The 17,700-nt window shown below is 37.5% G+C and overlaps 1 protein-coding gene across 1 annotated transcript in view; it reads right to left on the reverse strand.

Moving 5' to 3' along the window:
- The window catches only part of mGluR (metabotropic Glutamate Receptor), a 658,640-nt gene that overhangs the window by 483,154 nt on the left and 157,786 nt on the right, over positions 1-17,700 (reverse strand). Inside the window, exon 3 of the mRNA XM_083117726.1 lies at positions 2,388-2,426. The gene's annotated coding sequence lies outside the window, so the exon portion shown is untranslated. The remainder of the gene's footprint in view (positions 1-2,387; positions 2,427-17,700) is intronic.

Raw genomic sequence — 17,700 nt, forward strand, 5'->3', positions numbered from 1 at the left:
TATACCACACCACACGTTCACACTCCAAGCGCGCTGGCGTTCCACTTGGCGAAGTCAATGTGGATTTGTCACCGACCAATAGTGCATGTTCCTTAGGATGACATTTCCATGATTGGTAAAAGTTGCTTCGTCAGTGAAGAGGATACGTGACAAATCGGGTGTGTCGTGTCGTAACATCCATGTGCAAAACCGAACACGGTCCACAAAATCATTCCCGTGAAGTTCCTGATGGAGGGAGATATGATATGGGTGAAACTTGTGTGTGTGCAGAATGCGCAATACACTTCGCTGACTCATCCCAGCATCCCTGGCAATTTCACGGGAGCTAACGTGCGGATTCACAGCAACAGCGGCGAGAACATTTGTTGCACCTGCCTCACCTGTAGTTGGCTTGTTCCGCACACGTGCTCGTGGTGTTACACTTCCGGTGTCTCTTAATTTAATAAATAACTTACCAAACAGATGTCGAGATGGCTGTCGTCTGTCCGGATATCTCTCTGCGTACACACGGTAGGCTTCTGAGGCATTCTTTCGGCATTCCCCATAAATCAGGATCATGTCCGCTTTTTCTATGTTTGTGAACACCATAATCTTCGCCCTTACCACTACGACTGCTTGCTATGAACTAACACGATCTCGTGGACCTGCTATCAAAACTTGCTCTGTGTAAAGGTAGTTCTGTCAGGCACCTGAGAAGTCTTACATGCCGTGGTACTGACGGTCAAGTGGGCAACTTGTTAGTTTGTTTACATATTTTCACATGGCCATATCTTCGTTCCTATGTGCAGTAGATGCATGAGACTAACGGCGTTGTGTTTCTCTGCGTGTGCTCTTTTATATTATGCATGTTATTGTATATCGTTCCATTTAAAAAAATTTGCTCCAGATGCCCCATTTGTCGATATTTTTCGACCCACCCCATACCTCCGATTTACGAGCGGTATATCTTGTAGTTTCGAAACATTTCAGAGAAATTAAACTCGTGTTCCTTAAAGTATGCATTGAGATATCATATTACTATGTTCAATCCGACTATCTCCTAATCCTTCATCAGTTATAATCAATAAGCTTAAGGTGGCCGGTACTGTACGACTCTCCCCTACCCTTTCGTGTATCCCTCCGCCAAACCAGATTGGAATGACTTTTCAAATGGACTTTTGCCTCAAGTATTACATACAAAATGCATATTTGTAAACGAAATGAGATTGTCAGTCACAAATATCCTCTTTCCTCGGCCAGCATGTATTTCAGTAGTCGTTACTTGCTGTCAATCCACTCTCACACATTTGAACTCAAAGGACACTTTTCCTTAGTCATCTTACAACTCAAGGGAAAATCATTTTGCTAAATAACAGAATGGATCAACACAAAGGTGATCCTAAAATGGCAAGGTTCCATCAATGTCGTTACTACCCTCGACGCCCTGTGCAGAGTGAGGTGACTCACTGGGAACTTGATTGCATCCGTATCGTGGTTGGTTGCTACGTGTTAATTGAGGAGACGCGTCTTTGAATAGGTATACAAATTAGTTTTCGGAAAACCTTATATTTCGCACATTTGAAGTAATTACACTGATATATTCTGCAAAGAAATATGCGGGCAAAATAAAACAAAATATGCATTCATGGTCTAAAGAGCCAAAATATTCAACGCAAATATGGTTTCATTTACTTACATTGTTTGATAAAACGCGTAAGAAAACACATTTTTTCTGAAATATGCCTTTCCAATAAAAACGTATTTGCATATAATTCCTCAGTCTATTCATAACACGGGAATAGCAAGGCCGTGCATAACGGTATAAAAGTGTAGAAAGCGAGTTCGCTAAACAAAACAGCGCGCGCTGCTGTAAACGGCTGGTACCTGCAGCCGCCTTTTCCCCTCCATTCACTCGCTTTCCCTCTCACGCGTTCATTGCTCAAGCTCTCTCGAGTCACAGAGAACTTGTTTTCGTTCGCTCGCTCTGGAGGTTGCGGGAACAGAGTGTTTGTCATAAACCTGATTACCTTCAATACATTAAATATTACTTAATTTATTAAAGGATGGAGATCAAAGTGTTAATGTAATTGACGAAATGTCAAGAATTGTTATACAGCTCCAAAAATTGTTTTTTGGATGAGATTAGTGTAATGGAAATATTCAGGAGGACGTATCACATGATTTTCGTCGAAGTCCACCTCTAGTTAATCAAGCTATATTATGAACGATTTGAAGATAAAACCGATTTTACCGCTTATATCAAGAATGACACGTCTATCGAAAATTTCTCCACTTTGGCCACGTTGACGGTTCCAGAACGACTGCATTCAAGTTAGATACGGCGAAATTCCTTACATCACTAACAACATTTGGAAGCAGGATTATATATGATTTCCAAAAAGACTTACTTGTTTTTCAAATAGCTGAATCTTCAGAATTCTTGATATCTGGAAAGAAAATGAAAATATTTCATTAGCAAATCAAAGTTGATTTATTCTTATTGTAACAGGAAAGTGAGTTATGTAATTTCAGCCATGCTATCATCAGGTGGATTGATAATACATATATAATTTTCATATACAGATTATTTATACGAAAAATACAATTGGGATGAGTTCAGTCGGAAACTGGCCGTGAGTGAAATTGTTAATTAAGAAACATGAGAATACAGTAGAAATATCCTGAGGCACATTATTGTAGGGAAGAAATTTAAATTAATAGCAAATAGATTTTACTTATTTATTTCATTATAAGTACTATACATTCTACCATTGTTTTTATCGCCGCAGTAGATATCATGAAAGACGACATTTATGTATATTGTCTTCGCGATGAGTCTTCAGTGCTAGTACATGTAATTTAAGAAGAAACATTGCTATACTTGATCCCTATAACTGAAAAGTACAAACAATCACCATTAATTAGAATCAGTAGTATGTAAAAAAGAATAACGTCAACAAATCTAAATATTGATCTTAGTTTTAATAATTTGGATTATAAAAATGCCATAATAGAAACACTTGACAGACACTTTCACAGTTGGTTAATGCATTGTGTGTGTATGTATAATGTAGATATATGTATGTATGTATGGATATATGTCCATTAATATGTATATGAATTTATTTTATTGAATTTATTTCTTTGTTATTTATTTCCTATTATGGTTATATTTATTCTGGACAAATCTTATCTAGTCCCGGTACTCCCTGTATTGGTTGTGGGCTAATGAATAGCTTATACATATTTTATATGAGCATTTCAGTACTCTGTGTAAATATATTTATGTTGTAGTTATATCCATGTAATATGTGAGCATGGTATTTAATTTCATTATTATTCATATTTACATTATTTATGTTGTTTCAATGCCTCTGTAATTGAAGATATCTTATCTTTGTATATAGCAAAAAAATGAGCCAAAAATAATAGAAAGCAAAAAAAAAAAAAAATAAAACAAATCTATCAATTGAATTGTGAATTTGGTAACCTAAATTAACCTATGGAGTAGAAGAGTAAACTGGTTCCTGATCAATTTATCGCAGTTTGAAAGCAATACGTAGATGTTAATTACTAATCACTAATGCTCATTAGTTGCGGAAAAAATACAGTTTTTATCTACAAAACTGAAAAATCGCATTAAGTCTTGTAAACTGGTGAAGATGACATCTTTAAAGGGAATATTTTGATGTATTCGTTAATGTAAGTTCTACATAGCTGTCCCAGGGGTCGTCGATTCATTTATTTTGCTTCGCTTTTCTTCCACTTTTGGCTAACCGCGATGATGAGGATGAGTGATGAAACTAATAAAAGGACACTCACAAAGAACACCCATGCCCAGCCCGGGACTCGAACACGGAACCCATGGCGTAGCACGTTGTGCTAACCACTCCGCCACGGAGGCCGGAAGCAGTCTGTGGAGCAAGCGAACGAGAAGAGAACAAGTCGTCCGCGCAAGTGGTGACTCGAGAGGGCTCGACCAATGTACGCGCGATAGGGAAGGGGATTGCACGGAGAGGCAAAAGCAACTGCAGATTCCAGTGGTTTGCAGCAACGCGTACTGTACCTATATGCTTCGCTCCACCAGCTTGCTTTCTTCAGTTCTCTACCTGTTTTCGCGACTTGCTCCACAGACTCCTGGGACAGACTGTACAGAAAAAATAATGTATGTTAAATCCGCATTGCTTATATTTTCCGTAATTTCAACCTCAAAATTTATATTTTCCGTAAAATTAGTTCTTGAATCATTCGTTCTACATACTAAGCCCCACGTAGAAAGGTAAATGTATCAAATATATTTATTTTCTTATCTACTTCGTTTGACATAGAACAGTTCGTAATTATACATTTTTCCACTCCAATGTGCCTCTAAGAAATGGATACCCTTGGCAACCCTGCCAGTCAAAGGTGGCCGAAGCATGGTGCTGATCACATCGACTCCACAATCGCTGAGACAGCGAATGAGTGGGGCCCTATACTCTGTCCGGGAATCTCTGGAGCAAGCGAACGAAAGGAAGTCTATGCGCAAGTAGTGATACCAGAGGGCTCGACTAATGATCAAGTGCGAGGGAACGGGATAGAGTGGAGGGGGAACAGCAACTGCAGTTACGAGACTTTCCAGCAGCGTGTACTGCTTTGCTTTCTCCCCTACTTTGCCTTTATGCGCGGCCTTGCTCCACAGATTCCCTGGAGAGAGTGTACGCCCACACCCCACACCTGCTTTCACGGTACGGTGCGATGGACAGGAAGTATCTTTTCTTTTACTTTTAAATGATATAGCCACTTCTCATTAGAGCTCGCGTGCTTTCTTGCATTCACACTTCTCGCCTCAGAACTGCGAGTAATCAAAGTTTACAAACAACCTGAACGATTCCAGAACGATACGTAATCCTCTCCATTGCTCTGTTTCCAGCTATTTTCTCTACCGGACGGGCAAGCGTATTGAGGAATTAGAAACGGACGGATTTACTTCCCGTTCCCATTTGTGCAGCGGAGAGCGACTGACCAACAGCTGATAATAAGATTATATTCTTTAGAAGCCGGATATCCCCTCCCCCTTGCTTGAAAGTGAAACAGCATAAAAAGATTTGGTCTTCTAGATAAAGGAATTAGGATTTGAACAATTTATATCGGTGGTTGCACAATCTCGAACTTTTCGGAAGTTCGGAGTTCTATTGTGATTACCTTATCTATGTAGTAAATATTTTAAAGCGGATAGTGCACTGTTATGCAACCTGATTTTTTGTATTTGAAAATATGCTTTCCCAGTATAGAGGAGGCATTAAAACATCGCATCGTATAAAATTACAGTTTTACAAAAAGAATATTAAAAAATAATCACATAGGCATCCTGTTGATGTTTAATAGTCCCCTAGGTGGCAGAGGCGTTGGATTCATGATCTTGCTACTGACGACCCCAGGTTCGAGTCCTTGTGTTGGCATGTTAGTGTCCTTTCATCTTCATGTAATCACAAGCTATCCTCATAGTCGCGGTTAGCCAAAAGTTAAAAGAAGCAACCCTAAGTAAGAATACTGTATAAAGGCAGGCAGAATAATCTATGTTGGTTGAGTCACCTTGGTCTTTTCCTGTCTTGTATTAACCTGTCTGTTTTTATTCTACTCTGTTTTAGTTCAAAAACGTCGCTCTTTCACTTATTGTGTTAATCGCGACGATAAGAATGAATGTTGAACAGATAAAATGGTTAATGAGACAAATTAAATGAAGCCATCATTGACTCGGCTAGGATTCGGACCTGGGATCTCAGGCTTCACAATACGTTTGTCTGACGTACAATGTAAAGATTGGTTTCCCTCTCTCTGAATGTGACAACGTTAGAACAGACTCAACATAAAACACTCGACCAATATTTCTTTTTTAGCTCAAATTGGACTCGACCATTATTCTGATAAATTCACATTCTTCTTTCATTTTCTCATAATTAATCCTGCAGTAATAATACGTATTTGCCATGCCATTTTGGTTTCAAATATATAACTTGTGTTGTTGCATGGTATTTTTGGTCTTTTGTAGACTATGGCTTTTTATTTAAAATGTGTTTTCTCAATCCGTTAGCTAGTTTCTCATCTTTCATGCCTTTATTGTGTACAGCTTATGTGTTCTATGGTTTATCCAGTTTCACCAAAATATATTTTCTCATACGTTTTACATTGGATCTGATATACATCCTGGAATTTACGATTTCCGCTTTTTTGTCCATTTCTTATATCGGTTTAAGATATTTTGATGTTATTCCCCGTCTTAAATGATGGAATTTTTAAATAATGAACACCTCTGAACCTTACCCAGAAATCGTGTATCATTATTCACCTCGTTTATTGGAAAGGTATAAGTGAAATAACGTACATTATAGTCTCCAGAAATATATACACACAAAAATCTGTACACCAACTCAAAACGAACTTTCTAAGTAAACAACTTTTCAAGACACTTTCGATCTAATAATATTTTTTCTCCTAAATGAAAATGCGTATGTAGAACAATCGACTTAGATCTCTCTTATTAATAACTAACTAGATGATTACCCGGCATTTCCCAGGTGTTTATTTATCCCAATCTTGTATTACAGAGGAAACTAATGAATTCTAACTATAGTGTAAAATGTAACTAATTTTAAATGTGATCGTGAATGTCACCAATTAGCTTAACGACTCCGAAAACTATGGATTCGACATTAATCTAGGTCATTTGTGACATTTTATTTTTCATCCCCTCTCACCCCCCATGCCGATACGTGGTGAAGTTGAACCGCATTAAGAGTGTCACGAAGACTATGGATTCCACAAGTTTTTGCAGCACAAAATCATATCAGCCTGAATGTTAGACAACCCGAGAAACACTATCGTTGTGCGGGATTGCATAGAGTCAGGGATGTCTGATTGTGCGGAATTTAATATTAGTCGTTTTCGATTTTTTTTTTACATGTCAACCCTTCCTACCCCACGCCTAGGTGTGCCAGGGGTGTTTTACCCCAAAGTATTCTTTCCAGATTGCAAGTGATACGTGTAATATGTTTGGTTGAAATTGCTCCAGGCGATGAAGAAACAAAAGAACATACAGATCTACACACACACACACACACACACACACACACACACACACATATATATATATATATATATATATATATATATATGAGTTCCATTGAAGGATTTTTCTTAAAAAAGAAAACATTTTCACCTAGTGTGACCGTTAATAGTCCACTCACCGTATACATATGGAATGGAATAGAATCACAGCAAACTTAATCAACAATACATTTTCTCCATTGTCAATGACATTCTCCAAATGTGAGGATCCTAGGGTCTATCCCTGGTGGAAACGTTTCACAGTGGTTCTCGAATCACACTTTAACTGCAGAGTCAGTCCCGATTAGCATAAGTGAGCATAAAGTGGATTTGAACTTTGACAAACAGAAATTAAGTACAATTCTTCTGCATTACTCAAACGAGACCCCAGTGGTAGCGTCGTCGCCTTGTAATCAAGGGGTCCCGGGTTCTATACCCGGTGGAGGAAGATAGTGGTTCGGATTCCACTTTAAACTGTAGGTCCAGTCCCGATTAGCCTTACTGTGCACAAAGTGGACTTAAAACCAACTCAAACCAAACCAAACCAATCAAACGAGAGACTACCAGAAAAGAAAGATCTCTGCATATATGAACATATATACAGCAACCGTTTAAGAATCAATACATGTTTCTTAGTGTGGGAGAAATATGGTGACCTTAAAGTCTCTCACATGATAGTCAAAAAACGATAATGAATATACAAACGTTTCATCAATGTCAGAATATACGATAGAAGTAAAAGTAACTGAGAGACATGTCACTGCTTATGAATTGCGCTTTAGGCATCCAGTAATATGAACACGTTGGGGAAGAACTTAGATATCAATCTTAAAATACAATTGCATGCATTCTTGTTTAGTAATTGATGGACATTAATGTTAGTGATCGCTTAGGGAGCAATCATTTATATTTTTTTCCGTACAAGAATTCATGACATCAGAATAAATAGAACTACTCATGTTACATTCCGTGGTTGTCTGCCGTAAACGTGTTCTAAAATGGCCTTAAACTTCATTTTTAAGGTAAACAAATAACAAGGACTAAATTATTTTATCTTCGTGTGTCTCTTAAGTTGACATTAGTTATCTTTAGTCCTTCAAGCAACGTAATTTCCTCTGGTATCGAGGGTTGAAATCATTCCATACACCATCACTACAACATGAGAGCCTAGGTAGAACAATGTTTCATGTCACAATAGTGTGTCGTCATAATTCAATTTTATCATACATCAAGAAATTACGAGTTGTTATGGCAACGACTACAAGAAAAGAATGATATGTTTATGAGACTTTTTATTGCTTTAAGTCCACTTCATGCACATATAGATTAATCGGGACCACTACAGTTTAAAGTGGAGGCCGAAACACTATGTGCCCTCACCGGATATCGAACCAGGGATCCCTTGATTACAGATGACGGCGATAATACACAGGGTGTCTCACAAGTAATAGAGCAAACTGACACGATAATAGAAGCAAAAAAGTCTCAGTAAACATGGGTCTGCAAACGAGCCGTTTTCGAGATAATCGCAAATGTGTGATTACAAGCCGCCACTGACTTCATTGTTTGTAAACGTCGTCCTAGTTGGTAAAATGCTAATAATGTGGTTACAAGCCATCACTGATTGCATTTTGAAAACACCGAGTGCTTTACTCCTTGCGCGTTCCGAGGTTTGCTCTTTATTTACAAACAGAACATTTCCGAGAGGTGGCGTTGTAATCAAACAGGATGGATACAATCAGTACAGATAATTGTACATGCTTTTGACCAATTCTGAAATTAACCGGGGGTGTTCGAAAGCATTTTACCAACAAGGAGGACGTTTACAAACAATGAAGTCAGTGGCGGCTTGTAATCACACATTTGCGAATATCTCGAAAACGGCTCGTTTGCAGACTCATGTTTACTGAGACTTTTTTGTTTCTATTATCGTGTACTTTCACCTGTGTCAGTTTGCGCTATTAGTTTTGAGACAACCTGTATAGAGAAATAATACTGTTTGCACCTCGAAACATCTACTGATGCTCATAAATATTCTTAACATTTAACTTTCCAGAACCAAAGTAGGACAAATTGATGAAAATTAAAAAAAAAAAAATCTGATTATTATATGTTCCATGTTTCATGTAATGTATTCTGTTCCATTTGATGTATAAGGTTTCCATATGCTTTGGAATCCATAGGAAAAAATAATATTTAAAACCTATGTACAAATGTTTACATATGTTATGAAATATAACTCTTTGGTTTACATAACCCTAACACATGAGTATAGTGACGTTGAGAACGAAAGCAAGCACGATCCAGAAAATCTCGTTATTCAGCTTAAAAATATGATGTCTACCTTCCGCCTTTCATTCGCTTCGGGATGTGTGTGTTGAGTCGTGTAAACAATTTACGCTCGTTTTGGATTAACGTTCTTCATCACGCAATGTTCTTTCGAGTTCTTTGGCGGACGGCCAAACTTTCTGCAGTTCCAGGCATCGCTCCAAATCCACAGCAAAACCCAATTAACTACCGTCGGAATTTGACAACACACAAGGGCAATTCTGTTAACGTACACTTCTTGGAAAATAATTGTTTACGGACTCTGTGCGGCTTCCTCCATCATCTAACTTTCGAACGTGCAACAGGATCATACGAGGCCATGTTTGCATTACGGAAGCATGGACGTCCGCAGGATTTTTTCCAGGGAGGGGCAAGGAAGGTATTTTTTTCCAGGGGGGCAAACAAGGCACATTTTCCCCAATAATAGTATTGTTCCCTCAAAAAACATTGCTTAAATTTGAATTTATCATATTCATACAATAATTAATACATATTGTTGTGGCTGAAATGAAATTATATGTCAAAAATATATAATTTTTGGTTGACTTTCATTTTCCAGGGGGGCACGGCCCCCCTTGCCCCACCTCCCTTCCGGACGCCCATGTACGGAAGTTACTTTGGACTGAACAAAAAATGTATAATGCCTTGATTATTAGGACATATCGAACAAGTCCTCTTACGATTCAATTTGCTGTTGAGTGAAGTGTTAATTTGATGCACGCTACACCTTATCCCGAATAGCCCGTAGAATAGTCTATACTCTCTCTAGGGTATATCTGGAGCAAGGTCGCGCATAACGGCAGAGAAAGAGGAGAAATCACGTGGGTAGAGCGAAGCAGTACACGCTGATGCGAAGGCTGGTAATTGCAGTCACTCCCCTCCACGCAATCAGATTTGCTCTCACGTGTTCATTGGCGGAGCCTACTCGCTTCACTACTTGCGCAGAGACTTGTTTTCGTTCAGTTTCTCTAGAGATAGCTCGGACAGAGTATAAATCAGTGATTCTTAACCTTCGTGAGCTCACAGCCCAGTATATTATTTTTCTAAAAGTCGATGTCCCGATCTCAACAAATGTACTCTTAATTATGTTTCTATATTTTAACTTTATACAGCAATTAATACGTACCCTTGAAATTAACTATTAATAAATATATTATGGCATAATCATAAATAATATTAGTTTGATTACGTCTAGGATTGTTGACAAATATAACATTTGATTTAAATTAATTGACAACGACTTTATTTAATGGAGTCTTTAAGTCTCCTCTAGCCAATATCATTAAATTAATTTGGCAAGTGTTGATTTTTATTGGCATGTTTCATTTCAGACTCTCAAGAATTACTATTAATCAGAATATATCCACTTCAAAATATCTGTTGCTGAAAATTGCTGCGCAATAAGATGTCAAATATCAGAAGAATCTCTCACGGACCGGTATAATTGATGGCAGGGCCAGGTACCGGGTCGCGGGCCGGCGGTTGAGAAACACTGATCTACACAAGAGGATGATAATAGCACAGTAACATGATAAAAATAGAACAATGATACAAACCTAGATTTGTGAGGTATGTTTGTATATCAGGTATTGAAATGTTTTTTACACCAAAGAGGACAAAGAGGAACGTAGCACCGCCAATATTTTGTACATCCAAGAGAAAATTGCAGTCTTTAGATTTGTTTGATTGATTTAATTATGTTATTTTACGTCGCATTTCTCCCAATTTTGCCTAATCGCGAAGATGAGGATGAGTGATGATATGATGAAAGTGATGAAGGGAAAATCACAAAGAACACCCGGGATTCGAACCCGGAACTCTTGACATCTTATCGCTCTGTGCTAACCACTTCGCCATGGAGATCGGCGCCTTTTTAGGAGCATATTTGAAAAACACGTGAAATTCCTAGAACTTATCTTGGAAAACAACGTTACATTCTGTATTGTCTCTTGATTTGTATAACAACGAGGATTGCCTGGCATTACATTAGAATGTTAAGGTGTGTTTTAATGATTCCAAAATGACACTTGTGTCCAGATTGTAAAACTATCCAGTCAAGTACATTATTTGTCTATTTTATATCAATATCGTTTCATTTTAGGAACCGGGCCTCTCTGATGACGTAGTGGTAACGTTATTGCTTTGTAATCAAGGGGCGCTGGCTTTCATACCCGTTGAAAGCACATAGTAGTTCGGATCCCACTTTAAATTGCAGGTTCAGTCTCGATTAGCCATTATGTGCATAAAGTGAACTTAAAAGTCAATTCAAAATCATTATATCATCGCTGCGATAATTGGGAAATATTTTTTAGCGTTATTACATGGAGGGTCATAGAAATGGATGCCCGGTTTATGAAAGTGTAACACTTAAAAACTGTTAAAAATGTAGAAAACTGTGAAGTAGTTGCCTTACCTTAGTAGGTGTCGATATATGGTAAATCTTCCACACGGCAGACCTCGACGTGGATTTCGATCTCGTACTAGTCCACACCGTGACTGATTCTGACGGCGAATTGGAGGTCGTTGTTTACGCTGGAGGTCGCATCACGACTGCGCATCACATGCATCAACACTTACGTTATTTCGTCCAATTTTAACATTCGAATCATTTCAAAACGTTTAACGTTTTTTGATTGGTTTTATATATATTTTATATGCATATATATGTAATATATATGTAATATACCTAGGTGTATATATATATATATATATATATATATATATATATATATATATATATATATATATATATATACATAATTATGGGCACATCAGTACATAAGCTATTATTTCCCGATAAGACAACGCAGGGATAAGCCCTTTAACTAAAACAAAACTAAAGACAGGACCATTACAAAAAATAAAATATGTTGGTTAGAAACAAAAGCTGAAGAAATCAAAACATTTCTTGGATATAAAAAAATAAAAGGTGGGGAGAAGATAAATAAAAAAGGACACTCGGTACAAATAAGGACAGAGAACAACACGATCTCACAGAAGATTATACTGGCCGTGGGTCCAAGCGCCAGAGCATCGGTGGCTTGCAAGACTGTAGTTACCAGGGTGTACTAAGTGGAAATGAGGTGTACACACAGAACCCAAGACGTGTAAATTGGTACATATATTCTGACTCCAATAACATATTAACTTGCATAAACAGCAAATGATGCACTTTTAGTGTGTCAAAATACACATAGAAGTATATAAAAGGGTATTTTTATCAGCTGGTGCATCAATTAGAAATATCAGACAAGATCATTTCATAGATAACAAAATCTCACTTTTAATGCATCAATTGACACAGCTAAAGGTGTAAATTTGTTATCTTGGAAATTATCTTGCCTGGTCTTCCCAATTGGTACATTTTGGTGCATCAGACAGAACATCATCTGATAAAAATACCCTTTCATGCATTTCTATGTGTATTTTGACACACTAAAAGTGCATCGTTTGCAATTTATGTGTGTAGACTTTTCGGTACCTTATACGCACTAACGATTTTTGAGTAGCGCCTTTCTGTAAATCCAGAATTATTTTTCAATATTACAGAATTTAATCATATTTATTAAGCAGATAAACCAAAACACTACACTATTTTTCACTAAAAGTTTTTTTTTATTTCTAAATGAAGGTGATTATTACTTTAATTATTATTATTTTTATATTACAATACATCTGAGTTCCTTGATTTTACTTAAGCTTTCTGTAACAGGCTAGAAAAGAAAAGTGAATATAAAATTATGTCTACAAGCAACTGATTGTACATCACCTGTGTCAGGAATAACTCGCGAACACATCTGACGGTAATTTGCAAAGGTTCAGTAATTTCAGGATTATCTTTACCCTATTATTGGCTACATAAGAGATAAATAGGGTTCATAACACTATTCTACGATATCCCCATAATCCAGATAGCTGATTGCATATTTTGCAAGGTATTTGTCCTACGCGGCATTGAATACTTGCCTATTCAAAGCATGCCAAGATCGGAATGCTTTGTTTCAGAAGCATAAAAATCAGGTTCAATAGTAAAAGCCTGAGCATAAAGGGGTGGTGTTAGGCAAGAGAGCCTAAGAGAAAATGAATCTATTGTTTCCGCGGACACCAACCGACAAAATAGCCTTTGACGTTGATACCGACATGGAAGCAATAAAGATATAAAGGAGACGTTACGCCAGCTACAAAAGAGAGATCAAGTCCTAAATTAATTTGCGAATTAATTAAGGTCAACAGGTCGGTAGCATAATTACATATGGATTATCGAAACTGTTTTCTGCGTGTGTTTACTTTCATCATACTTCAACTCTGACAAAAGAGGCGAAGCGCTTCTCAGATCCCTTCACCAGGTTCTTAATGATGTTTCGCCACGACTTCTGATGGAACGTTGTCTCCGAAAACACGCGACTCCTCGCGGAAACTTATCACATAATCGATTGAAGCCAGGCAAGAGTCGTTCCGCGAACCGAGATCCGAGAGTTACTCACTTCTGCGAAAGTAGGCCAACTCTATTTGTAATGGTTGTGTCTTATTGCCTGAAGACCATCATCAGGAATCCAGCAATGATGGAGAATGCTCGGGGATTGGATGGTGAGGAACTTACTTCTCTTCCTTTGCTTCAAGGTCGCCAGTTGGTTTTGACTCAATGATAACTTCTATACTCTGTCCCAGTTAACTTTGGAGCAAGACCGCGCATAGCGGCAGAGAAGGGGGGGGGCGTCGAATGGGCAGAGCGAAGCAATTCTCGCTGGTGGGAAGGCTGGTAACTGCAGCCGCTTTGACCCCCTCCCTCCACGCAATCCTGTTCCTCTCACGTGTTCATTGATGGAGTCGTCTCGTGTCACTACTTGCGCAAAAACTTGTTTTCGTTCGCCTGCTTCAGAGATAAATGGGACAGAGTATATATGCTTCACATCTCTTCAGGCGGTGATAGTCTGACAGGATAAACATTTGCTTTCTTACAGGTAAAATAAATAAAAAAATAAAACAATGGCGGAGAAATAGCTTGATTATAGAAAGTTTGAAACACTGGAACTTAACAATTATAATATTATATTAGTGCATATTTATATTATTGGAATAACTTTATTTTCTAGAAAAGAACTTGGTGCTTCTCCAATACGATGCGAACTGGAGATCAATACTTGTTTTTTGAATTTTTGTTGTAAGTCTACTTTATGTGCAGATACACTAATCGGGACTCAACCTACAGTTTAAAGTGGGATCTGAACCACTGTGCAATGTGCCTCCAGTGTGTATCGAACCCGATACCCCTTGATTACAAGGCAACGACGTTAACACTACGCCGTCGGGAAACCCCTACCTCATTAAATATAGTGTTAGATTACACCGTATGTCCTTACTACTCTGTACTTGATTGATTGATTTAGTTTATTCTACTTCGCATTTCTGTCACTTTATTAGCCTATAATAGCAAAAATGGGGAAGAGTTGTGATACGATGAAATTGATGAAGGGACACTCACAAAGAACACCAATGCCCAGGCCGGGATTCGAACCTGCGACCCTCGGAGTCGCAGCGCGCATTGCTAACAACTCCGCCGGCTACAGTGTACTTATACATATATTTATAATTGCAAGTCATGGTACCTATAATCATCACATAAATTTCTATCACAGTATAATACAAATAATATTTTTAACCGTTCTCAGCTAAAGTAAGGAATTCGGAATTGTAACATTGCAAACGTACGTAATTTTATAATTTTTTCAAGAAGAGGAATCTAAGACAAATTATAAGAATATCTAAGATAAAAGTAGTGTTTATCTGTATCTCTTCTTGTAATTTGAGTTCCTCGTTCGTTCTGCACTGGTCGTCGTCGCCTTGTAAACAAGAGGTCCCGGGTTCGATATCCGGTGGAGGCACATAGTGCTTCGGATTCCACTTTAAACTGTAGATCTAGTCCCGATTAGCCTTACTGTGCATAAAGTGAACTTAAAACACTAAATCAACCAAATCAACCAATCTTGTAATTTGAATTTCAATTGAAGGGCTCGGGTGTAAAACATGGTAAGTGACATTTTGGTAATTTCTTAGAAGCTATACTGTATATATATTGTTTTCGTATTGTGTTTACCAATTTCACAAGGCTTCATTGAGTCCAATGCAAATTGTATGACATGGTAATTTTACTCGAAAATATAAGGATGGCACATTTTACTTTGTAATTAAAAAAAATACCAAAATGTCACTTACCACGTTTTACATCCGAGCCCTTCAATTATTGAAGTACATCAGAAAAACGTAGTTTCTACTTAATTATCTAATAAAATCGAGTGGTTATTTACTTTGTAATATAGAAAAGGTCAGCGAAAATTCTCCAGCGTGTTACGAGTTTTAATTAAGTTTACACCATGTGGCTGGAAGGACCGAAGTAGCAGCATATAACTCCTATTTTATGAAACAAGAACAAAGTGCACGTTAGAAATGCTAGATCGTGCATTGAAACTCTACCTCTCTTCTGCCCAAACTGCAGGGAATCCTAAAGGAAAGTGGCTAATGACCAAGTTTCATAACCAACGTTATAAGCAGGGCTAAGCTTTCACCTCGGCAGAGCCTCAGATATTAGATACTTCACCTCAACCGTCCATTGATCTAGCCGAAGTTCTAGATGTAAGCCCCTTTAACACCACGTTATGAAGGTGAGTTTGCCAATCTGTCTTCCGGCCATTGAGACTGCTCGGGAGTGGAGTTGCGACGCTCATCTTGGCTTTAGCGAGAGCATTTCCTTGGGTGTGTTTGAATATAAACGAAAGAAAGAGAGGAAAACCTGGAATCGTGATTGAACTCAAGATTTCTATTGATCGTAGTCTGAGAAACTTAGCATCGCATTGAGCCAAGCTAGGAGAAAGAGATATTTTCGCGCCTTTATTCATCGAATTCATCTCGGTTTCTCGTTCCGCAGCGTCAACTAAAGATCTTCGCGTGTTCCTTCTGTTCTCGGTCATGAAGGGTCTTCTCGTCAGTTTAACCTCGATGTGTGTTTGGAGGTCATTCCTTGAGGTTGCAGCCCTGGAACTTCATATGTATGAGGAGAAACAGATGGTTCAGCGATCTACGTTACATCATATTATTAAATCTAGAGAGATTGCCATCTTGCGCTTCCTCAAGTTTGGATTCTTTTGTGATTTCAGCATGTTCCAATTTCACTATAAATCTGACTTTACAATATACGTGAAATTGTTAATACATTTCCATAAATTTCTTGAATTGAATTATTAATATGTAATCGACAAATTGTTGATTCTCAATTTCCTTGGCAACTATTGAGACCTAGTCAAGGTAATGCAGATATCAGTATTGCCAGTATAACTAGTTTACAAATGCACTGATGATACTAAAAATTAAGGTCAAGTAAAGTAAACTAAAGTGAACATTAATACGAAACAAAATATTTATAGTAAGAGAACATTATCAAAAAATATCAATGTGTTTTGTTTAAAAGGTGCCAAGGGTCCCGTGTTCGAATCCCGGCCTGGGTATAAATGTTTGTGAGAGTCCATTCATCCCCATCTTCGCAAATTAGCCAAAAGTGGCACAAAAAGCGAAGTAAAATAAAGCAAATCAAAATAAAAAATAAAAATAAAATTTTGATTAAAAGAAGAAAATGCATGACTCGTTTACTTTCACTTAATCTGGTAAAGGTACTTAAGTATAATATATATTTAATACAGTGCTGGAAGCAAGGAGCAACATTATCGCGACAATACCAAGGGAAAGACGAATTACTCACAAGATTTTTTATGAAAAAATATAAATATGCTGACCAAGGCAGTAATTTATTTTATTAAAAACATAAACTAAACGTAACGTTTCAACCTTCTAGCAAGGTCTTCATCAGACTCTGTATCAAGTACACTTTTGTACTTCATACAGAGTCTGATGAAGACCTTGCTAGAAGGTTGAAACGTTACGTTTAGTTTATGTTTTTAATGAAATAAATTACTGCCTTGGTCAGCATATTTATATTTTTTCATAATCATGGAAACAAGGCTTCATGGTGTTAAGATTTTTTAATGGCGTCATTTGTTGTACATATATGCAACGAATTTACCGAATATTTAGTTAATGATTAAAAAAGGTTGTTATCGAGATGCAGGATATTACTGCCATTGTCCTAATCGCTGATAGATTTATTAATTGATTGATTTGTTTTATTTTACATTGCTTTTCGATCACTTTTGGCTAATCACGAAGGTGAGGGTAAAAAGTAATGATATGATATTGATGAAAGGACAATCAAAAACACATGACAGTACACAGCACAAGCGCCACAGAGGATTACACTGG

Source organism: Lepisma saccharinum, chromosome 2 (genome assembly GCF_977018435.1).
Source record: "Lepisma saccharinum chromosome 2, izLepSacc3.1, whole genome shotgun sequence".
Classification (NCBI taxonomy): Eukaryota; Metazoa; Arthropoda; class Insecta; order Zygentoma; family Lepismatidae; genus Lepisma; species Lepisma saccharinum.